At 36.6% G+C, this 27,634-nt stretch overlaps 1 long non-coding RNA gene across 1 annotated transcript; it reads left to right on the plus strand.

Annotated features, from left to right (window-relative positions):
• Positions 1–651: 651 nt before the first annotated feature.
• Positions 652–27,583, plus strand: LOC123797700 (uncharacterized). Its single transcript, XR_006781028.2, has 3 exons — positions 652–881; positions 6,626–6,736; positions 21,855–27,583. It is a non-coding gene; the product is annotated as an uncharacterized LOC123797700 (long non-coding RNA).
• Positions 27,584–27,634: the final 51 nt, after the last annotated feature.

The raw sequence follows: 27,634 nt of genomic DNA on the forward strand, positions 1-27,634 counted from the left end.
GGACCCTTGTTTTACCTTTTATAGTGTTCATGGAGAATATGAGAGGAAATAACAAAAATATTTTTTAACTCCTGAACTGAAAGAAAATAAAAGCAACTTCTTCAACATAAGGAAAATAATGATATTGTCCATGAATTCTAAGGCCATATATATAATCCATATCAAAGAGAACAAATAAGTCAGAATATGAGGCATATTGTCTGTAAATGAAGGTTTTGAATCATCAAACTCCAAGAAGCCGGCCATATTTCCTAAGGTGGGGGTGGGTAGGGGTAGGGGCAGGAGGTAAGGAAGAAGCCGTCCATATTTCCTAAGGTAGGTAGTGGGTAGAGGTAGGGGCAGGAGGTAAGGAAGAATACACTTGGGTCTGTAAATGGCTTTGGACCTGAATATTTATTTAAATAAGAGAGAATATGGTCACCTTATCCATGATTCTTTCTTAAAGTCTAATCTGTTTCACAGAGGAATAATGTAGTTCTTTCTCTTTGGAAGGATCGTACTCAGCCTGGTCAGTGTGTTAAGTAACTTAGTTCCTAATAGCTGTGTCATCCTTCCCTCTTCAAACCAAGTGCCAAAGAGGGAGGAAAACTGACGAAATCTTGTAGCAGCCCTTGCTCAGGCGGCATGCTCTCAGTTCTGTTTGCTCACGCCCGCAGTAGGGTACATGAATTTTAACCAGGAGGAGTGATGTAGTAAACAGAATAAAAGGACCACAAGTAAGAGAAGTGGCAAGAACAATGAGGGAAAACTTTTCTTTATTGCGTGGTTGTTTATAGAATGAAGACCTGGATTTGTTCTATCTGATGCTTCCTCATTTCTTAAGAACACAAGGAAAATTATGAATGTGACATCTTCGAAGGAGGCGACAACAGGTTTGGACGGTAGGATAGTTATTGCTTTCTTCTACCTGGATGTCTCACTACTTATCGGGGTTGAAACCAATGGCTGTGCAGTTGTGCTTTAGAGCTGGAATCTCAGCTGTGATTTTTTTTTTAAAGTCCTTTCATGATTTGATTTTTCTCATATCAAGGTATTTGCAGTCTTACAGAATTTTATTTTTATCGAGTGGGGTAGTGTTATCTTCCCATTTTTTGATTAAGTTGTTCAGCTATGTTGCTATTCGATAGGTATCTTCAATATTATTATATTATAATTATTTTTAATCATATTTAGAGCTTGGATTTGGTCTTGTACCTACATCTTTTGTATTATGCGTTTTCTGTTATTTAGACTTTGGGAGTCTTCTTTGGTTTTAGTCATGAATGCCTACTTTGTAGATTAAGTAGACTCCATTGACTATTGTCTATTTTGGGTTTGTAGTTTAGTTTAGAATTGTGTTAAACTGATGATTTATATTGACATTATCTTACATTATTTTGAAGTAAATTATTTAATTTTTGAATTCTGGAATTTTCAACATTTACTGTAATTTGTAATATAACTGATGTGAAATACTTGAATAAAGATGACAAGAAAAATAAAACCCAAACCGATCCAAACAAAGAGATATGGGGCAGAGATCACTATATCACTGTTGAAGTAAAGGAAATTAATTCTAACTCTATTAAGAGATTTCTCCATGTTTATTTCAATCAATACAGATAACAAATCCTCTTCATTATCTTTCAAATATTTTTACAGTCTATGTTTCTTTTTTATGTATATTTGGATCTATTTTTTTCATGACCTACTGTGAAATTTTTATTTCTTAAAAGCACCAGAATATAAAAACTGAGAGACATTAAGCTTTTAGAAATGTTTCACAAAGTTGATGTACTATATGTCCATTGTATGTACTATAGCTTGATTTTGTTTGTTTGTTTTAGTTTATATTTAAAGCTATAGCATTCTAAACTCAGACAGTCATGTGTTTGAATGGTTGACCACTAAGTACCATTAGCAGTGGCAACCTGTTAAAGCAGGAAGTACTAGACTATAATCCAAAGATCGTGGCTCAAAGCCCCAACCAAAACAGAGTGAGCTGGGGAAGGCTACGGCATTGTCTTCAACTACCTCATTTCCAAATGTAGATAATGATGAATCTCTATGTCACATGGTAGACATGAGGGACACGTGAAATAATTGTGCACACGCATTTTGCAAACTGCAAAGCTCTGTATAGATACCAGTAATTATTAGCAATAGTTTGGCTAGGTATCTTCTGTGCACTGAACATCATGGCTGTTGAGAAAACTGGCTTCTAAATAAGAACTAGGAAAGAGTCTGACCAAAGAACTCATCATCGGAATTATATATATGTATATATGTATATTACCATTTTGAGTCCACATGCAGCCAAAAATGGACCAAAAGCCTGAACAATTAACAGGGGACTCAACATATAATGGGATCACATTCCTTTTTTAAAATATTACAGTTGAAGTTTCATTCTCTTTTCTAGGTTTCTTAGCTGATTCATCAGATCATACTCATACAATCATTAAATTACTCATCTTAAATTACATGCAATAAAAATATTTAGTCTATTAAAAGTTATCTCTACTATAGCTCTATAAATAAATCAAGATTGCTTTTGTGGTTGTTGTTATAATAGTGACTAGTTGATCTTCACCATGGCAGTGAATGTTTCTTGACCCAATATAACTAACTAGGTAGAAATAAATCTCCAGTATCTCCCAAGGTGCTGTGGGTATGAAGGACGTAATGTCTGTGAAATCAGTTATGTAGACTCTTGTGATAAAAAGCATTTTCTAAATATTAGAAGGATAATGAAAGTACAAGAAGCTATACTTCATTTCAAAGCAATAGAACATTCCTTCAGTTAAGTAATTGTTTAGATGTTCTGGTAAGCAAAGGGGAATACAAGAACATAAGCCATTTTAAATCAAACTTTCACTCCGACATAAGTTATGTTTGAATCCTCATTTTTGTTAATGAGTTCGACGATCACAAACGCCACATTGAGATAGGATGCAAGATGAGGAACTTGTTTTACGGTTCGCAATACTGGCTGATGCATATAGGAAAATGTTAAAAAGTTATAAAACAAAACCTTAATTATACAATTGTTGTTATCTCTATTAAAAGAAGACACTATATGAATTAAGACTATAATCAGGACCTTTTTTGATGGGCTTTTCCTCAAAGTTTTTCCAGTCTTCATGCTTATTTTAATCACTATTTTGTGTCTGGATGTTCATAGTCATTCAGAGATTTATTCATTTATAGTATTTGTCCATATATGTTTTTCCTCCACCCACTAATGTGAAACCTTTATATGACACTCAAAATTATATTTAAGCAGAGGATTTTATATTTGTTTCTTGATAATGCAATAGAAAACAAAATCTCATGGCTTTGTATTAATTATTTCCATGTATGACTTTCTAGTAGAGATACGCTTATGTTAAAAAGGTTCCCGTCATTTTTGAATTATAGGTCATAATACTTAAAAGACTCAGGTTTGCCTGAATACCAATATTAGACAATATGAACAGATTTGCACTATTGTGTTTCATACACTTCTCAGTATGTACACTGTGCTATTGGAACAAAGCTCATGAGTATTTAGTAAATAAGCAGAATGTATTAGTCAATTTCCTAATTATGTGTCTGTCTACAAGAAAAAAATTCTTTCTACAGGTGATAAGCATTGGTTCTCTAGACTAAGATTTGATTTTCTTGTCACAAAGAAAGAAATAACTACAGTTGAGAGAATGTTTCTTTATAAGCACCCTTGTAAGGAAATGAGAGGTATGAAAATGCAGGAAGGAATATGTTCTGGAAATCCCAAGTGAGTCATTCTATTATTTTTCTGAAATTCAGCCAGCTTTGCAGTGATAGGCTCAGTGCTCTTCTCCCATAAATATGTCCTATTCATGATAAGCACCATGAAGTTCTCTACATCAAGTGCTTCTTACTAAATCCAATAAAATGAACCTCTTTGCTTTCCATAATATTATTGTGTCACTAAAGGCAACTCTTTTTATAACCATTTTGTATATTTTCTTTATTTGAAGTCTTTGTAAACTTTTTAGTTGCCATTATTGGTACTGTGTAATTTATCCCAGAGAGAAAGCCGGTCTTCTCCAGTGTCTCACCATGTAATAGAGCCATGCAGACCCAAGGAATTGTGGATGTTCACAACAAGAAGAAATTGTGACTTGGAACTTGTGTGGCAAAAATGTCGGAGTTTATGGAAACCCAAAGAAAGAGACAATAATGTTGGTACTCTACAGAACTCTGGCCTAAAATGGGGTTGGAAGCTTTCACATGAAAACAAAATGTTACCATTTCTATATCCATACATAGCTTAACTATTCTGTGCTTGCAATTACTTTTACATTTGGAAAAAAAATAAATGGCAATATATACTCAGCATAATAAACTTTGTGGAATTGCATTTGCCGTTGCAGTCATAAATTATGCAATTTGAGTTATAAAATATTTTTTATTTTTTAATATTTTTATTTAATTTTCCATATTTTGTGAACGAGTTACCACAAAGGTCAAATTTTCTGGTAAATATCTTTTGAATGCCATAAAAAATGTGGTTATACTTTAATCAGACTCAAATATTATGATTTGATAAAGTAAAATTAAATTTTTTTTTAAGATTTTTTATTTATTTATTCGACAGAGATAGAGACAGCCAGCGAGAGAGGGAACACAAGCAGGGGGAGTGGGGGAGGAAGAAGCAGGCTCATAGCGGAGGAGCCTGATGTGGGGCTCGATCCCATAACGCCGGGATCACGCCCTGAGCCGAAGGCAGACGCTTAACCGCTGTGCCACCCAGGCGCCCCTAAAATTAAAATTTTAAGTGATTGTGTATATTGAAGTTTTCCTCTAAAAATATTTCCTTTAATAAACGGATTTTTTAGTTACCTTAAATCTTACATATTCAATTTAGAAGAAATAGAAATAATTACTTCTTTAAGACCTGTTGAGTTCTCATGAAAAAAGTATAACTTCTGACAAAGCAGAATTGGGATCAAAATACTTTGACCAGAAATGTTATTTTTATTTTATTTTTTAAAATTTTTAAATTTTTTTTCTGAGAGAGAGAGAGAGAATAGGGAGGGACGGAGGGAGAGAGAGAGAGAGAGAGAATCTTAAGCAGGCTCCATGCTTAGCGCAGAGCCCTGCGTGGGCCTTGATCTCAAGGCCCTGAGATCATGACCTGAGTGGAAATCAAGCACTCAACCGACTGAGCCACCCAGGCACCCAAGAAATGTTATTTGTAAACATCTTTGTAAAAGACTTCTCTCTCCTTCCCACTCTAGTTTCCTCCTCCGAATTCCTCCATTTGACACATAGCATCACTTAAGTGTCCAAGAAAATTGGTAGTTTCGACCACAGTTCTTTCGGGGATGATGGTCAAATATTGCAGACTTCATTGCATAATGGAGATTTTTATTTCTTTCACTTTCAGAAATAAGTAAAGATAAGATTGTAGAGGGATTAGATAACTAAAAAAGAAAACAAACAGAAATTGATATATGGCTTTAGGTAGATTTAAATAAAGGATTCTAATGAACATTTGTTTACATCTATTTGTTTGCATTTAAAGGAAATTGACGAGCACTTTTTTCCATAAGAATAACACATACCATAAAAAGTCAATGTAATATTCCACTTATTTTGAAAATATCTGAAGGAAATAATATTTAAATAAGTTAGATACATTTTTTACACTTGTGGGACAGAAAATGTGTTGGAGTAGAGCAAGGCTGAAGACGAGTATAAGGATTGACAGTAATACATATGACAGGTGATGAGTCTGAACCAGGACTCTAGTTGGACAGAAGGAAAAAAGAAAGTAGATTGAGAAATTTTTAGGAAAATGTTGGCATAACTTGGTATTTAATTGAATGCAGAGGGTGTAATTAGAGAGACTGACCTTACTCCTGGGAGTATCACTTGGGCAGTGGCGTGGAAACTGTTGCATAGTGTATGCAGAACGTACTATGGAGAGGGGCCGTGGGGGGAGATCATGATTTTAGCTGAGCTGTGTTGACTTCTTGAATGTCTAACAGGTAAGGAAACACACTCTCTGCAAACTGCTCATCTGTTGAGATATTTTTCTTAAGAATATTTTAGCAAGCTTCAGAGACATTGGGAACTTTCTTTAAAGGACAAAGCTGCACTGACACTGTTGAAATCATGCTGAAGTGAATAGTATATGATTTAAAGTCAAAATACCATTTAAATTGTTCTTTGCCTTTTCCCTGCAATGTGACTTCAGCAAATTGAATCCCTGAGTCTCTGTCACCTCACAGGATTATTGTGAAGACCAAGTGAAGGAACATGTCAAAATAGTTTCTAACACGTAGCAAATGCTAAATTGTGTTAGTCCTTCCTTTCTTATGGAAAGGACTCTATTATTCTTCCAATGGTCTTTGCCAGTCCTCTTCTCCTCTCTTTGTATTACCACCACTTAAATCGTTCTGAATGCCATCTTGGCCTCCTCTCTCCATTTACATAATTGATTCACTCAGCAATTGTGTTTTGCAAGCCCAGCAGTGAATCAATTGCTGTTTTAGACACCGGTATGTAGCAGTGATGCTTCCAATTAATCTTCCATACTGATGTAATAGCTATTGTTTTAAAATTCAGAATGAATTTTGTTACATAATGGATACAAATGCCTCTCCTGTTTTCACAGTGCCTACACATTCACGTCTAAATTCCCTAACCAGGAGTACGAAGACTTTCATAAAATCTGTCTCTAGTCTTCCTGACTGACCTCATCTACGGCTCATCCCCAAATCTCCAGGTATCTTTTCCAAACCTCTAACATCCCCTTCACCTCACAGAACTTATCTTTTACGAACATCATTTCTTCTGCTGAGTATTCTTGCTATTGTATGGTGTTTCTTATATTTAAGATTTGAGACTCCGTCCTGGTATTAGAATATATCTATTTAGTCCTCAAAATTTACTAGTTCTTTTTAGTGGTCCATAACTTCCACTTTTTACTAGGCACGATTATTTATTTTAGGTATGTGTTCCCAGACCACTTTATGCGAAGCTCTCATAGCGTAATGTCCTCCCCTGTAAAACTTAATATTGAGCTGCTCATCCGAACACGTGCTCTCCGCTGGCAGCCAGCTCCCACAGAGAAATAAGAGCTGAAGGCACACAATTTATATCAAAGTCACCAATTAATTAAGATATTTTTTCTTTCCGGGGACTGTATCATGCTAATGGATGTTTTTCCATTTGGAAATAGGAATGGTGGGTGAATAAGCATTGGCCACTGCCTCCCAAAGTTCGTTCAGTTGTAGGTATTTATAGAAGTGAAGATGTTTAGCAGGCATTCAGAAATGCTTGCCTGGACTAGTGAAAGAAAGAGAAAGGGAACACTTACGAGAACCCAAAGAGCGTGGCGTCATAGAAGTTGAGGGAGATTTCAAAAAGAGACATGAACAGGAGGACACCATACTTGGTAAATGACAAAGGATTTTGAGGATCAGCAAGACCTGGGCGTGACAACAGTAGGGACAACTGGAGAAAAAGAAATTGGCATTGCAAGAGAAAGAAGAAAAAACACATGGATCTGACATTGACAGGAAACAGGAAAAGGTATGAAGGTGCGAGGAGAGGGGGTGGACATCTTGTTTGGGGGCTATGGTTGTTGGGTAGCCTTGAAGGCTTCGAAGTTTCCCTAGGTCACTTAAAAAAATGATCCAATATACAAGGGTCATGCTCACCAGCCACTGTGTTAAGTGTGTACTGGTCTCCTTTTCTTTTTTCTTTTCTTCTTTTCTTTAATCCGTCTTTATCTTTCAATACAGAACAAAACAAAAACCTTTATTTCTGAATTGCCACAGCCTTTGCCCCTGAAAATCTCTATGCTCTGAAGAATTATGTAAGGCTTTAGTCCAACATCTGCTTTTTATTTATCTTTGTTTATTTAAGTCCCCACTTTATTATTTTATAAACAGTAGCACAGATAACGAAATTATGGATGGTTATTTTTGTTGGAGAAGAGTTTAACAGTGCTCAGCAAGAAGAAAAAATTTTAGCTGTCAGGAAAAGCTTCAAATTCTCCTCTTTTGAGAAAAGATGGGTTAATTTTCATTTACTCGAGCAGAAAACATGCTTTCTCCAATTTTTACTTATACATGAAGACAGTAGAAGGTTGCTGAGGGCTTTGTAAGCACGTGATAGTGCAGATTTGGTGGGAGCAAAGTGGAGAGAACACTTCTCTGCTGAAATAGAGGGGGCACTTAAGACAGTAATGGGACTGTACTTCTATCTGGCAATGTTTAAAGGCTGGTAGAGATGTACTGGACTTTCCAGATTAAAGTAATTATACTACCATTTTAGGATTTTCAACATGCATGCTCGGGGTTGTTAAGAAACAAAAATCAGCTGAGTAAATTTTAAAGATCTTTTTGGCTTTATTCAATAATTCATGAATCAGGCAGCATCCCATAGAGCAGATAGAAGGAAGCTCTGAGAAGCTGTACAAAATGAAAGACTTTTATAGGCAGAAGGGAGTGGGAGCAAGGAAGCTATACTAGAAAAAAAAAGGGGATTGGTTATGGCAAAGTCACTTTCCTTTAGGGGACATCAGGGGTCTATCAGGCAGATGACCCGACTAGTGCTGATCAGGGGATTCCTGGTTGACTGGTTTAAGATTCCATTTCCGGCAGAGCCAAAACTAATTAAGTCTCAATTTAGTGACTTAGCATAAGTGACTCCATTTTGGGCCTGTTGTTGTCTTGTTTTTAGTAGGGTACATTGTTTTCCCAACTCTTACAGTTTCCATGAGGAAGGCTATTCTCTAATACTTCCTGGTCTTCAGCTGCCTTGCTAGTCCTTGCAAGGAGGTGAATAAATGACCTGATTGATGAGTTTGGGAGAGGAATTGGCATGTGTGGATCAGTTATTTTCTCCCACTTTTTTCTGGGAGCTCATCCATGCCATAAGTTTTTATAGATAAGACCACCACATAATCTGGCAGGCTTTCTTTTTCCTAGACTAAGTCAGCACATCAGTTTAATTCTGGGGCTCAGGATTAAAAGGACCATTGTCACTGCACACTTAGAATATGTCCTCAAATTTAGCTTTTTTTTTTTTTTAGTAATAAAGGTTAAACTTTGTTAATTATCTACTGACATGTTTGTCTCTGTTAATGAACTCAAAACTCACACAGAGATATCTGTTGTCAGTTGAGGATTGAGAAGATCAATTAAGATCCTTCACTAGAAAATGTCTTGATGATAAAGTAGACAGTTGATATTTATATGGTACTTACAACGATCTTCACACTGTGATTTCACAGTACTTTGCTCCGTATCTAACTATATAATTTATCACATTGTTAAAATGGCTAACTTATTTATTTCTTATTCATCTCTATGTCTAGTTCTTAGTTCACTGACTGGCACATAATATGTACTTAATAATTATTTGTGGAATATATAAATGAATGGAATTCAAAAGGTCTTTAAGGAATATCAATTCCATTCTCTTTTCTGTAACTTGAATTTAAAAATAACCAAAAAATAAAAATAAAAAAAGTCCAAATATGAAACCTGATATCTGACTAAAAATTATAACACTAAATATTTGGGAATTCTTCCATAACATTTATCATATTATGAAGGACAAAACATCCCATATTTTATGACTGATTTGTAATTTTACAAGCATTAGGTGTGAATCTGAGTTTTAAAAAGGGTCATTTTAATTAGATATAACGATCATGAAGTAGCAGAGGTAGAAAACCACACTACTAATCCCAAAATAGAAAATAAAATAGCATGCAAATCAGAGGCAGCATGATGTAGACCTTAGTAAAATTATTATTATCATTATTGTTATTATTCTTATAAATGCTATCACCAGATGTAATGAGATTTGTCATAGTTTAGGGGTTGATTAAGACTTAAGACTAAACATTAACCATGGAAATTATGAATAAAATGAAATTAGAAATAAAACTACAAAAACCTGCAATGAATTAAAAGACAAGTGGGTACAAAGTATTACATCCCTGCATTTAAGGCAGGTAGTTTAAAACCTTCAAAGAGGGGCGCCTGGGTGGCTCAGTCATTAAGCATCTGCCTTTGGTTCAGGGCCTGATCTCAGGGTCCTGGGATCGAGCCCCACATCAGATTCCTTGCTCTGCAGAGAGCCTGCTTCTTCCTCTCCCACTCCCCCTGCTTGTGTTCCCTCTCTCGCTGGCTGTCTCTCTCTCTGTCAAATAAATAAATAAATCTTAAAAAAAAAAATAAAACCTTCAAAGAACTAAGTGGCTTTTCAATGAAAACTGCACACATTCCGCACACAGTTTTTGAATGATCAGAACCTGTATTTTCACAAAGAAACTCGGGTGCTATGTAAAGTAAAAAAAGCTTGATTTGAAAATTATTAATGAGATTAAAAAGGATTTTTCATGTTATTCAAATATGAAGTCGTAAGTTCATACAAGTCACCTTTGAGGCTAATGTGTATGTTAGTTTCTCAATCAGTTAATATTACATTTCAATGGACACAGTTCTGATGTATATTAAACACACCCTTTCCTAAAACCAATGAGGGAAATAAGAGGATTACCATTAATATGACCAAGAGTTTTTGAAGCCATGGGTTCTCATTGCAAATGTATTTTTCTTTTATATTAACGGACATGGCCATTCACAATTCACATGGCTAGTATTTGCTCTTGATGACTTGATGAATATTTTAATAAAGCTACGTTGAATAAGCAAATTGAAAACTATGTATATGCCAAATCCATTATATTAGAGACTTTTGCTTTAAGTTTTGGTTTTGTTTAGCTGGGTTAACCTGTTTCACACAAGGCGATCTACCCTGTGTGCACAATTTATAGCCTCTACATATAATGCCTACATTTTCATGTAATAACAAAACACAGAATGGCTTAGCTATGCTGCTAAATTCTCCCAAACAGTTGTATCCATCTTGGGGAAAAAGGGTGAATATGACCAAGCATCCTTATACAGTACTATCCTCATAGACAATTGGCAAATTGGTTATTTTTCCCCAAACACTTCAAGCATCTATTATCAGTCATATTGTCAGATTCCAGTGAAAGACTGGACACTTCAAAGCCAATCTGCAAGAGTAATAATAGGGTGAATTACTTTATAACATGTAAAATTACACAGTAAAACAAAAGAGAAGAGTGGCATAGGCATTAAGAACCATTGCAGAGGGTGTTTATTTCCTTCCTACACTCTTGGCAAATGCATGTTTTTATTTTCTATGACATTACATGGCCCAACCTTCCTGATCTCAAAGTTCTCAGAGGCAGTAGGAGATTATTAATAAAATGGATTTTTGTGAACCTGTTTGGGCAGCTGGATTTGGGAAGAGTTTGAAGGTTTTGAAGAAATGCTATCATCCAGTTCTAACCAGTGATACATTAGATCATTTATTTGTAGCAAGACAGACATTTCCATAGAGCATTTTGTTTCCCATAATGAAAGCTTTAAATACTGTCTTCTTTTCCTTAGAAATTTAATTTTTGCTGGGAATGGACTAAATTATTCAGGATTTTTTAAAAAAGTCAAGCTTCAGAAATCCCAAACTATTAATTATTTTTCAAAGTTACAATTACATTAAACATAGGGGAAATCTGGCACCAGTGTATGTTTCGTAATATAGTTTCACAAAAATCAGATTCCTTTCTTTATAAGATTGTTTACGGGTTTATGCTAAATCATAGGAAAGTAACTTTTTATCAATATATAATCCTGATGAAAAGCACAACATATTTTCTGCACTGACCTAAGTTAAATGATAAATACATCTAATTTGCTTTGAAGTCCTTTCTCTCTAGAAATCTATTCTTTCCAATTACAGAACTTTGAAAAATTCGGAGTATACTTTGTCAAGGGCTCGTTCCTTGTAGGTACATTCTACCCTTGATAGAGGTGTAAATTTCCAGACAATCCCAGGATTGTCTTTCTCAAGGACCTGGGACTCATCCTTTTGAAATATAAGCATCAAGAAAAATATTTTTGAGGCAGTGGGGGCAAGGGCAACAGTTAGTGAGCATTGACAAGCCTACCCACTGCGTTCCTCCGGCACTTCTCCATTAGCTCACTCTAGTGTTTGAATGTCCTCCGACCTTGGGGTGCCTGAGTGGCTCAGTTGGTTAAGAGGCCACTCTGGGTTTAGGCTCAGGTCATGATCTCCTGGTTGGGGATCAAGCCCCCACCCTAGGAACCCCAGGCTCAGTGAGGAGTTGGCTTCCCCTCTCCCTCCCCCTCTACCCCTCCCCTCCACTTGCACACTCTCTCTCTCTCTCTCTCTCGCTCAAATAAATACATGAATCTTTAAATAAATAAATAAATATCCTCTGACCTTATGTTTCAGAGAGTTGAGTTCAATTTTTCTCTCCTATTGCAATAGACTGTCTCCTCTATTACAATAATCTTGTCTAAATAAAGTCTTCCTTGCCTGCTTAACTGCTCCAGTGCAATTTTTCTTTTGCACACAAAAGCAGTCTTTGTGGCCTGGAATGAATGATTCAGGGCTTGATAAATACTAGGTATAGTTAACCTGTTCTCAATCTCACTTCCTGGAAGATCACACACTCAAAAAAAAGGCTGTAATTTAGGCACAGAATCACTCTATGGATGTTGTTGGGGATTGCAAACACTTTGTTACTGTAGAGTTTTAGTTTTGAATTAGGCTAAGAACTCAGGGCAGAGAAGTATAAAGAACTCAGGCTTGAAAAACTATTACCCCATCAATATCCAAGAAAATATAAATTCTGGATTTATTTAATTATTTAAAAGATTGTATTTATTTATTAGAGAGAGAGAGAGCATTAATGGGTGTAGGGGCAGAAGGAGAAGCAGGATCCCTGCTGATCAGGGAGCCTGACACGGGGCTCTATCCCAGGACCCCAGGATCATGACCTGAGCTGAATTGACTGAGCCACCCAAGCACCCCTAAATCTTAAATTTAAAGATAAGAATAAGACTTGCTGTCTTTTATGTCTCAAGAAATAATAAGTTAAGGCATAATGTGCTTATGAATGATGCCTTATTTTTATCTCATGGCTTATGGGCTGAGTTAAGTTTAATTGTGATAATATGGGACTTAATAAAAAAAAGTACTTCTGCATTTTTTTACTTATGCTAGTGTTATTTCTTTTTGTCCTTTTATTCAAACTGACTCAATGGTTTCCAAAGTTTAGATGGCAGTCAGTATATTACAAATTTGGAATACAAAGGAAATAACCTGTAGAAAACAAAAGTCTTCTGTATATTCTGGTATTCCTGACCCATCATTTCAATTTTTAGAGTACATTTTTAGAAATTTATGCTATGGATATATTTACCCATGAGCACAAAGATACATGTCACAAATGCCCACGGTAGAATTCTTCATATTATAAATGCAATTAATTAAAAAAGAGTGTTTACTTAAAATATAATAACTTCATATAATAGGATACCAAGCAGGCACCAAAAATAATGATATATATTGTACAGATTGTGTGATTGTAAATGCTGATATATTATTAAGTGCAAAAAGGCAGTGCCTGTGTACCCATGTGAGTGTGTGAATGTATATAATGCTGTTTTTATATATGTGTGGAGCGTGCATGTATGTGTGAAGATACATGAGAGATACACAAGGAAATGCTCACATGTAACTTCCAGGAAGTGGCTCTCCAAGTCAAAGAAGAGGAGTTAGAACTTTATATTATTGTATATCCAACTGCACTGTTTGGTTTTTAAATCAAGTTTATATATGTTAATCATACTTAATAAATGCAATTGTTTATGAAAAGGAAATTCTCTGTCCATAAAGTATTAAGTGCAGAGATGATAATTTCAGGAGCAAGATATGCTATTCTGCGGTTACAGCACCTAATGACATGGGGTGAACTATATTTCCTCTATAATTTTGATCAATAGAAGGCATCCCCTTTACTTGTTAGAGGCTTTAAAAAAGACAGGGATCCTTTGGTGTGCATGACAAACGAATCCCTGGCAGGAAGAACATCTTGCATAATTTAAATAAAGGCCTTGGAATTCTACTTATATCATAGGACAATAGTTCATATCTGGGCCATCAATACATGTCAAGTGATACAACTGACAACTGTATCTTGAATTTCAGAACTGAAGAGCAAATATTCTGTTGCCTGAGACTGCTGGAGCATTGTACTATTTACATAGAGACACCAGAAATTAATCATTTAGATAAAACCAGTTAAATATTCACACCTTTGATTACTGCTTTTAAACATTCAGTATGGTTTAAGGCAATTACCTTTGCACATTTGGTGGAAATGGAAAGTGTTGTGTCTTGGGAAGGGCAGTGTGGGCTTGTTAAAGAATCCATGACATATGAAGAGAGTTAACCTAAGTCGTATGCACTGAGCGTGAAATAGGAAATGCAGCGCTCAGAGCCACCCGTTAAGATCCTCTTATCTCCCTGCAGACGGAAACTGAACTTTACGTGTTGCTGGTGCTAGTGAGGCAGCCTACTATGTTTATCACACATGGGGGCTGGGAGTCTAGTTAAAAGGATTTTATACTCTTTTGGCTTCAGCACAAAACCAGCTGCAGAAATAACCACCCCCACCACCCCCATCACCAAACAGAATCTATTAAGCATCCGCATCCACATGGATTCTATCAAAGCCAGGCTAATGGAAATCAACTCCAAATCCAGCCAGCACAAGGAGAAATGAACAATTTTTATCCCGTATCCCTATGTTTCTTAGAATACCTTGATTTTTCAGTGTTACGAGATATTATTCATTCTTATATTTCATTTCAGAAATGGTAGCAGCTCTCGGGCTGAGGAATTAGACAGATATTAAACCATATGCATTGTTTATAAAGAGTTATTGACATTTCAAAGTCATGAGACAATTCACTCTGCTTAGCCAGGTTGGCTTACGTGAGGTTATACTTCGTGAAAACCACAGGAAGATTAAAATTTTCCTGTTCTTTGCCCTTACCCTTTACAAAGTCTCAACAGAAATATTTTATTCCTGATGGCAAACTCTTGTTTCTCTTTGGACAATAGGTTTGGTTGAAGCTCATATTTATCTATTCTTTAAGCTTACAATCTTCCTTTTCCAATGCATCTTGGCCAGGAGCCCACCCTTCAGAATGCTAGATTCCAGGTTTAAATGCTATTGTCCCTCTACGATATATTGCAAATGAGTTGACACTACAATTAAAAGGAGGCCAAATAGATGTCTGCGGATGGAAGGTCTCTTTATACTAAGTTCTCTTGACAGCTGATGACATCATATGAGCCATTTCTAATGATTTGAATAATGAGGGGGTAGACCTGCCCCTGAATCATGTACTCCAAGTGTCATTCCAGATGCAACTCTGATTTATTCAGGAAATCCTGGAATATAGGGTGTAAACTAAACTACTCTTGCATATTTAAAAAAGAAAGGGAAAAATGACATGGAAGGAAGCCTTCTTTTGATATACTTTAATATACCTAGGAATTATAACCCAGCTATATAAGAATCCTCATGGAGAACACTGAATATTCTGAAATGGTGGTTTTGACATTAAAAGGCCATATCTGGAATTGCATTTTTGAAAACTATAAGGCTGTAATTCCATCTACCAAAAATTGAGAGTAGATAATTCAAAGTTTCTTTAATAGGGATGCCCTATTAGACAGGAAAATGAGTTCAAGTCAAATGAATCCTGTTTCTTTAGAGCACAGAGATTTTCACAGATTAAAAATTAATCAAAACTTTAGAGAAATTAGAGTTTGATGAACTTGATGCTTTAGGATAAATTGTTAGTTTTCAAAAAAAAATTGTTATTTGTTAAAAACAAAGTGCCAGAAATATTATAAGAAGTTCTAAAGATTTTGGAGCAATATTTTGGCCTCAGTAATCACAAAGAATTTTAATAAACTCCAGATGATATTCTGAATTATGTAATTCATATCTAAGTAGAACTGAGATTAAAAATGGAAGAGAAAGATCAAGGAAAGAATTCACTGGGTTTCCTACTATATTTCCATTAACAAAAGATTAGGAGATATCACTGAAATTTCAGCAAACTTATAAAGAATGAGCAGTTACTGTGAACATATTTTTTGATCTGTTCTCCTGGCTTTTAGCAGCTTCCTTGTAGTTTTTCCTGAAGTTACCCTAATCCATAAGGTCTTCTGGGTTTCACACAGAGAAAAGTTTGATGGAAAACTTTGACCATTCTACAGCTATCCCTGTACTTGGCTCTTATAGCAGCACTGGCCCTAACCTAAACTTAAACCTAAATTTCACTCTGGAACAACGAACTGCGCGGGATTGGGGAATGTGCTATTTACAGAAGAAAAAGATAAGGGAGAAGACCTTTTGATCTAGGCCCGTTCCTTCCTGGTAGGATCCACTAACAAGATGACAACTGCTTATCTTAATGAGGACAACTGTTTATCTACTGTGACCTTGAGGCAAGAAGGGTAAAGACATAATGCCAACTCTCCAGAGATGCCAGATGGAAGACTGGACAGAGCGAGACCCCTGATGGTGTCTTTGAACCACCGAATTAATCCTGTAACAAACTGACCCCCAGACTTCTGTTGACATAAATAGAAATGGTTGATATATTCAACCATTGATATATTGAGGCCATTGATATATCGAGGTTTTCTGTTCCTTTTAATGAAAGGCATCCTTAATTGATATAAATAGCTTCCTGCCTAACTAGAATAACCCTTTACATGGCACATAAGATCTCCCATGACAGGACCCTGATGACTACATTTCCCATCACTTTCCTTTTTGCTCAAGGAAGCACTGCCTTTTTTTCTGTCTCTTCTCGGAAACGCCACCTCAATGTCCCTCAATATCTACCCTTCCCCAGTTCTTGTCTAATTCGCTGCATCATCGCATTCCCATTGTTCTAAGCAGTCGAGTGTCAGTTTAAATGCCCCTTCTCAGAGATACTTTATCTGATCATTATAGCTAAGGAAATTGCCCCCAGTGATTTTTTTAAATTTTTTTAAAAGATTTTATTTATTTATTTGACAGAGAAAGTGAGAAAGCATAAGCAGGAGGAACAGCAGAGGTAGGGGGATAAGCAGGCCCCTCACTGAGCTGGGAACCCACCGTGTGGCTTGCTCCCAGGACCCTGGGATCATGACCCGAACCCGAGTCAAACGCTTAACCTACTGAGCCACCCAGGTGCTCCTGATTTTTTTTTCTATAGTAGAAACGTTTTGGTTTTTACTTCATGGCACTTTTAATTTTTATTGTATATTTCTAGTTCCTTAATCATATCACCCTGCAGTATAATCCCAGTAAGGCCAGGATATCAAGTGTATATTAATCACCTCTTATACCTGGCTCCAATCGAGGGAATCTCTAACATACGGTAGGAACTTGATAAATACTTGATGATTGAATAGATGCATAGGGCTACCGGTTGGTTCTTCAAAGTGACATATATATAGACCACACCAATTTAAATAAATATTTTAGCCCCTTGGAAAATCAGCCCTTAGGATAATGAGGACTGAGTCGGATGCTTAAGTGAAGAAATTTGATTCCTATCCCGTAGTGTTTTCCTTCTGAATATGAGCACTCTTGTCGAATCAGTGAGGCCCTATCACGTTGGTGTTATATATTTTGATTTCCTTTGACCATTTTTATGTGTAGACATTACTTCTGCTATCAAGGAAGTTTGAATCACTCTGCTTATTTCACTTTTTATTTAATTATGTACTAAACCAACCAGTATAATTTATTTCAGTAACATTGTTATGAACTTTCCCTTTATTAATTTCTATTTCTCTTATGAAACAGTATGGCAACTTTCCATTACCTCTTATTTAAAAAATCAAGTTGCCACATCATAATAATGTGAAAATAAATCTTACATCGGAATTTTTGAAATGTAGTGTATGGGAAAAATCATTCGATTAATACTAGGAAAAAGAACAACTTGTAATGGAAAGCAGAAATAATGGCATTTACCAGTTAGATTTCATCAGGTATATCCGTTAGAAATTAAATTTAGCTGCAGGTAAAGGAGACCCCAGATAATAGGATAATGAAATTGGGGTTTGGTTTTTCCTACATAACAGAAAATCATTTGCCTGTTGACCTTGGGTCAGGGACTCATGAATGTGAGGGATGAGATCTAGGATTCCCTTGGCCTTTCCCTTATTGGTGATTTTGTCGTCACAAGGCTGATGAAGCTCTGGTCTTTACTTCTGCTGTCCAGTCAGGAATAAGGGTAAAGAAGTCACATTTATTGTGAAGTTCTCATGTGACTTCCACTGATATCTTATTGGCCAGAACTGGATCTCATGACTACACCCAGCTGCAAGACAGATTAAAAATATGTTTCTGGATGCCCCAGGAAATCACAGTTATATCAATTATGAAAGAAGGAAGAATGGCAGCTTGGTGGATAATTTTGCCAAAGTAGTTATTGCAGGTGGTTCTGTGTGCCGAATGGCCACATGCCTAGGGTCACCCTGAAACTTTGCTATATGATAGATGTGCTCTACAGTTCTCCTTCCTCCCATGGAACCACTGTGCAATGCAGAGAGAATGAAAATGTTTTCACTTTTGTTTATGTTTGGAATGTCCTCCTCATAAATGAAGTTTGATAATAATTTCTTATGGAAGCAAAACAGACAAAGCTAAGAACTAACACTACACAGTTCCCTCTTCTTTTGCATGTGGATATTCAGGTGGCCCACCACTGTCTGCTGAAAGTACAGTTCTTTCCCCATCATGTTATCTTGGCATCTTATAGAAGATCAAGTGTCCTTAGATGTATGAGTTTATATCTGAACTCTTAATTATATTCCATTGATCTATATTTTTGTCCTTATGCCAGGATTACACAGTTATTGGTTATTGTTGCTTTTTGGTAAAATCTGAAATCAGAAAGAAAGAGTCCTCCAATTTTCTTCTTGTTTTGCAAGGTTGTTTGGTTATTCTGGGTCTCTTTGGTTTCCATAAGAATGTAAGGACCAGCTTGTCAATTTCTGCAGAAAAGGCAACAGGAATTTTGATAGGAATTGTGTTGAATGTGTATATCAATTTATGGAGTATTGCCTTCTTAACAATTGCCTTCTTCCAATCTATGTATTTCCATTTATTTAGATCTTAATTTGTTACGATGATTTTTTTTTTCAGTGTGCAAGTCTTATGTTTCTTTTGATACATTTACTTATAGGAATTTTATTTTTTGGTGCTATTATAAATAAAATTGTTTTCTTAATTTCATTTTTAGGTTGTTTGTTGTTAATGTATAAAAATAGAACTATATTTCTTTTTTATCTATAAATATTTTATTATGTCTCTAAAAAGGACTTTAAAAAATTGTATCAGTAACATGAAAACACCTTTAAATTTTTGTAATAATTTCTTATGATTTCCTATATTGATGTTGTATCTCACACACTTGCTGAATTTGTTTATTAATTCTACTAGCAGTTTGTGTGTGTGTGTGTGTGTGTGTGTGTGTGTGGTATTTTTAGTATTGGATTACTCAGAATTCTCCATATTACACAAGCATGCCATTTGCAAGTGCCATTTTCAGTCTAGATGTCTTTTATTTCTTCTTACCCAATTGTCCTGGCTAGAACCTTCAGTACAATACTGAATAGAAGTGGTGAAAGCAAAAAACCTTTATTTTGTTCTAATCTTATGGGAAGTGTTTTCAGTCTTTCACCATTAAGTTTGGTGTTATAGGACTATTTTTTGTAGATGCCCCTTATCAACTTGAAGACATGCACATCTATTCCTAGTTTGCTGAATTTTTTTTCTATCATGAAGGGGTGTTGAATTCTGTTTAATTTTTTTCTTCATCTATTATGATGATTTGATCATTTGGGGTTTTGCCCTTTTTCTAGCAACATGGTGTATGGATTGATTTTCATACATTGAATAAATCTTGCATTCTTAGTATAAATTCCACTTGATTATGGTGTATAAATCCTTTTTATATATTGCTAGATTCAGTTTGGTAGTATATTGTTGAGGATTTCTGTATATGTGTTCGTAAGGAATAGTAGTTTCCAGTTTTCTTGTGATAAATTTGTCAATATTACCAGGGTAATATTGGATTCACAAAATGAGTTGAAAAACATTTCCTCTTTATTTTTTTTAAAGAAGATGTGAAGTATATGTGTTAATTAGTTTGAACCATATGGTGGGATTTACCAGTGAAAGACATCTGGTTTTGGAATTTTTGCTGTTGGATTTTTTTTTTTTTTTGATTACTATTCTGTTTATTTGTTATAGGTCTATTTAGATTTTTTTTTTAATTTCTTCTTGGGCCAGTTTCAGTAGTTGTATCTTTTTAGGAATTTGTCACTTCATGTAGATGATCTAATATGTTAACATACAGTTATTCATAGTATTTCTTTCCTTTTTTTTTTTTAAGATTTTATTTATTTATTTGACAGAGAGACAGCCAGCGAGAGAGGGAACACAAGCAGGGGGAGTGGGAGAGGAAGAAGCAGGCTCCCAGCGGAGGAGCCTGATGTGGGGCTCGATCCCAGATCGCCGGGATCACGCCCTGAGCCGAAGGCAGACACTTAATGACTGCGCTACCCAGGCGCCCCCATAGTATTTCTTTCCTTATACTCTGTTTATTTCCATAAAGTCAGTAGTAATGTCACCACTTTCATTCCTCATTTTTCTAGTTGGGATCTTCATTCTTTTCCCCTTGATCGATCTATCTATCTATCTATCTATCTATCTATCTATCTATATATATTTTTTTTCTTTAAGTGGTCTCTATGCCCAGCATGGAGTCCAACGCTGGGCTCAAACTCATGACCCTGAGGTCAAGACCTGCGTTGATATCAAAAGTTGGACACTCAATGAACTGAGCCACTCAGGCACCCCTTTCCTTGATCAATCTTGTAGAAATTTGAGTTGGTGGTACAAAGGTGAAGTTTAAAAGCTCTCCCTCAAAACACAAGAAAACAAAAGAAACTCATAAGATGGCTAAGGTGAGTGATATGGAAACAAAGGAAAATATATAAAATGTATACTTAATTATTTGGTTTCCCAAAAATAAGATGACATAAAAAAATACTGATCTTAAATATAGAAAACAAACTTATCTGAGATAAAGAATAAATGAAATTACAAATTTAATGTAATTACCTGTACTGGGCAAAATCAATGGGAAAAAAAACAAAGACATCAAAAATATTTATTGTATTTCCACCATATGACAAGTACTTACCTTGTATTTCAAAAATAAGCCAATCTACATCTCATTTATTCTTCACAATAATCTTATGAAGTAGAAATTATTTTATTCTTTTTGACAAAATTCTATTTTCCTGGGAGAAAATAGATTATACGTGGAATCTTAAAAAAGCCAACTCATGCAAACAGACTTTGGTTTTCATGGGCTGAGGCATGAGGGAAATGGGGAGATGTCGGTCAAAGAGTACAAATTTCCAGTTACAATATTTTATAAGTTCTGGGAATCCAATAAATGGCATGATGGCTGTAGTTAAAAAAAAAAAAAAAAAAAGAAACTAAAAGAGCAGAGAGATGAAGGAACATTTACCATGGTCAGAAAGCTAGTATGAAGCAGTGCCAGGACTTTAATCCATAGATGTCTTTCCCCCACTGCTCTGGCTTTACCAAATACAGCATTCCACTTGTGATTCTGACCCAAAGCTTAAGTATTCATATGCATGGAATTTTATATATTTGCTCATTGGCACAAAATAAGATTGTATAGATATATATATATATATACTCATAGATATATGTATATATGTGTATAAAATGAATAATTCAGCAAGTTGACAGGTTTTACTAGGAATATCTGCATTCAATTCTGATTACACATAATGATGAACTTCTATCGATTGGTATCAGTGAAAAGTAATTGTTTTCTTTCTTTTTTTTTCTAACTTAGGTAAGATGAAGATGCTCGATTGAAGATGTATTTTGTAAATTATTTTTCAATGTGAAAAATGAGAACACTACATCCAGTTAGAATATGCACTGCTTTCCACCTTTTGGTTCATGCAATTTACCTGATAATTGAGCACAGGCATATGAAAGTTTAGACCTCAACTACAGCTTGGGGTGAAGGAGACAAATATTTCATGGGAGGAAACCACAGACTCAGCAGCAGATGCCTTTTTCATCCTTGGCCAACCCCCTTCCAAACATGTGTTTGCATTTTAATGAGAGTAGATACATAACTTCTCAGGAAAAGGCTACAGTAGAGTCAAATAAGCAAAATGCTGTATGAGTTGCTGGAGAAATGCCTGGCAGCAGGAATAGATAGTGATCGTTGATATGTGCTCACCATTGAAGAGGTGTTGTAGTCACGCTATGCGCCTTTAGCAGAGGTTGAAGAAAGCAACATGATGTTCAAGCATCTCTTTTAAGTGTTCTTTCCTTCAAATGGCATCGCCCCCTCCTTTTTAATTATGGATTTGAGTTGAATTGTGGAGTTGAATTGTTTCGTTGTAAATGTCAAATCTGGGGCCAGAGTGCATGGGTGTGATTGGTGGTTCAGTCCTTAGCAGCTGTGTGACTTACCCTCTCTGTGCCTTGATTATCTCTCTTACAAAGGGCTGCTGTGGCGCTGAAATCAGTTCAACCATGGGAAGAAGTTAGCGACTGGTACAGAGTAGGGTCTCAATCACGTTAATGTTATTGCTACGATAATCCCAAAGCTAAACTTCTTTGCTACTTGCCAACTAATCTCCAACAAGGTATTAGCTGTTTCACTTAAGGTGTTTATACTTAAGGGTATTAGAATTTAATTAGGTGACTCCTGAAGGTTAGAAAACCTTCAAAGTCTAAAGGACAGGACATCTAATTGTGGAATTTCAGACACTTTGTATCAGGCCCCAGGAGAGGAAGCGTGGCTATTGCAGCAGTGTGCAGTGCCTGGCACCCCTCAAATTACTGTGTGTGGGCAAATGCTTTCTCCATCTGTGTGTAATAGAGCCCCAGAACAAGGAATCAAGAGAGAAAACAAAACCTAAACTCAGGGGAGGAAGTGGACGCAGACTGAAGCAACAGCCGGGGAAGCATTTCATGACAGTATGGCCGTCTTCCGGATACTCAAGCTGCGTAACGCAATGGCGTTGTGACCAATTCTTCCTAAGCTGTTGAAATGGTCTTGATTTGTGGTTTCACATGGCTTCTATATGAGTCTACTTCAAAATATGGGAAGGAGTGACTCCAGTCTGCTAAGTCTGTTTACAGAACAAACGTTTGATGAAATTATCTAAAGGAGAGAGGTGCGCATGCTGATGACGACCATTAGTGACCTTTGACTATCCTCCAGTAATTTTGTATTTGTAAGGAACCTACACGGACTCTTGTGAATAGCAACCAAGCAAACAATGAGACAATGAAAACAATTAAAGAATATAGTGACACTTTTATTCCTCTCATGTCTATAATAATAGAATTTGTGTCTGAGCTGAATGCTGCCAAGTAGAGCAAATTAAAAAGAAGTCAGAAAGAAATCAGAAACCAAAAAGAAAGAAAGAAGGAAGTTAGGAAGGAAGAAGAAGGAAAGAAAGAAAGAAAAAGAAAGAAAGAAAGAAAGAAAGAAAGAAAGAAAGAAAGAAGAAAAGAAAAATAGTGGAAAAACAACACTTCTTGAAATAAAACACTACAATTAAAACATTAGTGGAATGGAGGTGTTACTTCACTCTTCAGCTCTATATGGAGGGCATTCACTTAACCTGACAAAATGACTAAGGTTGGAAGGATCAGGGAGGTGAAGTCTAGACTGCCGTTCTTTGGCCCTTGGATGGCAAAGGTTATGCTCTCTTCCTTTGAGTTATTTCCTGCCATTTTTCTCCTGATATATGAGCCATTTTGTTCAAGATACTTTTCGTAGGCTCCCTCTAAAATGATTTCTCGTAACCTCCACTGGCTTGCTGTTTCTTCCTTGCTTCCCTCCCCGCCCCCCGCCGAGGAGACCCCCTTCTTGAAATCTGGGAAGAGGCATGCAGGGGCGCACACCTCCGGCAGTGGTGAATTCCAGGCTGTTCTGAATGTGTTTTCGAGAGGCCAGATTGAGCCTGTCGGTCGTCGTAAAGATGACCCATTGAAGAGTGCTCCTAATTAGCTTCCTGACTATCTGGAGAAAGCTCTCCTGGTCTCTCTGCGCCTGGTCATTACTGAGTAAGCTACTGCCCAATGAAACAAATGTGTTCTTTATAATGATGAGGTCATTCCTACGCTTATTAGTCTTTAAAGCAAGCTGTTTCTACAGAACAAAGTTGGATTTGAGAGAGAGAGAGAGGGAAGATGATGACTTAAAGAAAGAGAAAGAGAAGCAGCTTTTGTGTGTATGTGCCCACGTATTTTATTAAAAGTTTTAGTGGCTGCTCCAAGAGCAAGGTGTCTGTGCCTTTAATCATTTTCATTTTAAAAACAGAGCCTTGTATTTCCACATCTTCTGCTGTCCCAGAGGGCAGCTAGGCCAACTTTAACAACATTAATTTCTCTTTATGACAGGACTAGTGCTGCCCCAGGTCTTCAGAACTGCCTAAAATGTCTGGAAAAGTAGATAATGAAGAGGATATTAGAATTGTAAACAAGAACAATTTTGTAATAAAAACCATATATTTTCTCCATTGGACTTTGGGCTTAATACTGCGGCAGCAAAAGTGTCACGAGTCATAATTTGTTGATGGCTACTGAGCATTAGTTACAGTCAGAGCGCGTGCATAAAGGGCAAGTCCTCCTGGCATCCCATTAAAGGAGATCTCGGATGGGTAATTGCAATTTCGTTGTTCTAATGCGTCTCTTTCATTTGATTTTTCACTGTGCTACCTGATGAAAAGAACTTGTGTATGAAACTTACCAGGCTGCTCACAGAGGCTTTTGCCCTTATGCAGAGGTATTCTGCACAAGTGTAAAGGATTTATTAGTAGCAAATGTGAAAGGATCACCCTACTAAAAGTCAAAGGAGACCCATGTCCAACCCTGGATTACCTTCAAAGGTTTAGGAAGGAACCTGATTGGAGCGCTGAAAAAAGAAGCCCTTCCCTTCCTGCTCTCTGTTTCTCCAGGAGAACATCCCTGCCTCAATCATCTGTTTGTCCTTCTTGACGACAGGGTTTATGAGATCGACACGATGGACTAAGAAACTGTAGATTTTCCCCGAGAAACACTGTGTTCTTTGCTGTTTGTCTGCAAGGAATGTGGGAGCAAAGTGTAAAATGTAGGCATTATTGTCTGTTAACATCATAATCGGCGCTATCTTCTTAAAGTGCCCAACAGCTGAGAAAGTTCATACTGTGCTTAACCTTTCGTCTTTGCCTCATCCTTTGTTGTCCTGCTTCACTCAAGAAATCTGAACACATAATCCTAAAAACATAACAATTTCCGATAATATGGTTTTTGTTTGCATTTCGTATCTGCTTTTATTATACTGAGTGGCCCGTGGTCCATAATCTATTCCCTGAATTCAGTTTTGCAAGAGAAACAGATGCACACAGCCTCTCAATTTCTATTTAGATCTTTTCCTATTGAAGGTAATAATGAAAATATTTATGTTTTCAATTAGCCAAAACTTATTTGCACATTTGTACGATTTTTTCTCTTCGAAATTGGCAATAGTATGAGAGCATATGTTTCAAAAGACAGTCATTCTAATGAAGCGTAGGGTAAGATGCCAAATACTTTAATTTTGAAGTGAAAAGAGAAGGCACATTGTGTTTTATGAAATCTTTTGAAATACGACGAATTGAAAAAATAAGGCAGAAACCTTTCGTCTGCATCTATTAGTATCCAATTCCCTTTTCCGCAGCTAGGATGTGCGGGTAAGCGGCTTCCACCTGCATTAGGTGTGGGCGTCTTTCCGATGAGCTGGGGTAGTGGGATCCCGTTCTCAGACAGAGCTCACTGGGACTTGGTGCAGAGCAAACGACAAAAAGGAGCTCTCTTCCATTATTTAGGCACCTGTCCGGAGGTTGGGGGGGAAATTCCTTGTGTGGATTAGCCTAAGAGAGCAGAGATAACCACCTTGCCTTCTGTGTCTAATAAGATGTGAAAGGGGGCAGAAATAATGAGTATTACATTGTATTTTTTCATGTAAAAGCCTGAGAAACAAAACGTCCTGAACACTGGCAGTGATTCCAGTCATTTTCAAATGAAAAGGGCTATTTGTTTCCAAATTACAGCAGCCACTGGAATGCATACGTTTATGGCTCAGAAATCCTCATTTTGTGAAGTAAAATTACCTTTCAGTAATTTAGTCACTGCAGGCTTTCTCCCGCTGACTGGTCAGAAGCTATCAGATAGCTTGCAGCTGCAGGCTGAGGCCCGACCATTTTTTTTTTTTCCCTAGGACAGGCAGTTAGTTAGTAGAGCCATCAGTACGGCATCTGTCATCCTGCTAGGCCCAAATTGTTTTCTATGATGGATGTCACAGTCTGTATGATCAAAATAGAAGCCCTGCTGCTTTTAATTGCAAAATCGGAGTACTTGCACATTTGTTATTATGCCGAGGTTATTACCTCACACAAAATGAATTAACAGGTGAAAATAATTGATGAGAGGAGTCTAGGGATTTTTTAGCCTCTTCAAAGAGACTTTGTAATTATGGCATAATGAATGTTCTGAGACATATCTGTGGGGGGCAGCATGAGACCACCAAAGATCTCTCCAGATTGATGATAAATTCTACTGAATTCTACTGTAATACTGCTTAAATTTACTTAGCAATTAGTTTAATAGGCCTACATGATTCATGATAACATACTGAGAATTTTTAAATAAGTTTGTCCCCTCAATCTATAAATTAAGCCACTTACCTGAGCTTTCTACCCAAGGTGATGGAAAACGCCAACGAGTCAGACTTTCTGAAACAAAGGTGACAGGATAGGGGTTTGGGTTTCAGAAAGATCTGACTAAATGCTGCTGGCATCTCAAGCCATTTCCCTTCCCCTTTTCCAACAGCTTGTGGAAGGAGCCTCACCAAATTTTGTCCAAATGTAGTTTTAAGAGTTCCCAGCACAGAAAGACTCTGCATTTGTCCTGTGAAGTAAATCGTTTAAACATTTTGCAAGCTGAAGTAATTGCTCTTGGCTTTCTGACCACTCTTCCATTCAGACTTGGTTATATTTCAAATTCATTCAGCCCCTGAGTGCATCCATCCAGAGTGATGGAGTCCGGCCATCTTTCCCCTTGCTCGTGACATCCTGAAACTGCACAGGGGGTATCTCTGTCACCGTGAACTTACTTGCAACGTCACCTCAGAGCACAGAAGGCACTTTCCCTGCGTTAACCCAGGGCTTTTCATGTGTGCCTAAGTGGGTACAGATTAGTAGTTGTACGGTAGACAACCCAAAAGCTGCAAAGGTGGAAAATATTAGCAAGTGGCGTGGGGCACCATTGAAAGGAAAGAAAAACAAGAAGATCTATAACTGAACTAATCGTGAGCATGCTTCTTTTTAACAACTATGTATTATTCACATACTGTGTGCCTTCAACTCTCGAGGTAATTCCTTACGTAGCAAAAGCTGGAAGTTAATTGTGGGTACTATTATGAGAAACATATATCAGGGAAATTGTGAGACTAAGAAAACTTTACTGAAAGGAAAGGAGAGAAAAAGAAATGGAAAGCAGAACTGTAACTTTGGAGGAATTGTAAACTCAATAAAGGAGTCACGTGTTTAAAACCTTCTGCATTCATTTTTTAGGTGACAGGAA

The sequence above is a fragment of the Ursus americanus genome, chromosome 9 (genome assembly GCF_024610735.1).
Source record: "Ursus americanus isolate L20-20 chromosome 9, mUrsAme1.1.p, whole genome shotgun sequence".
NCBI lineage: Eukaryota > Metazoa > Chordata > Mammalia > Carnivora > Ursidae > Ursus > Ursus americanus.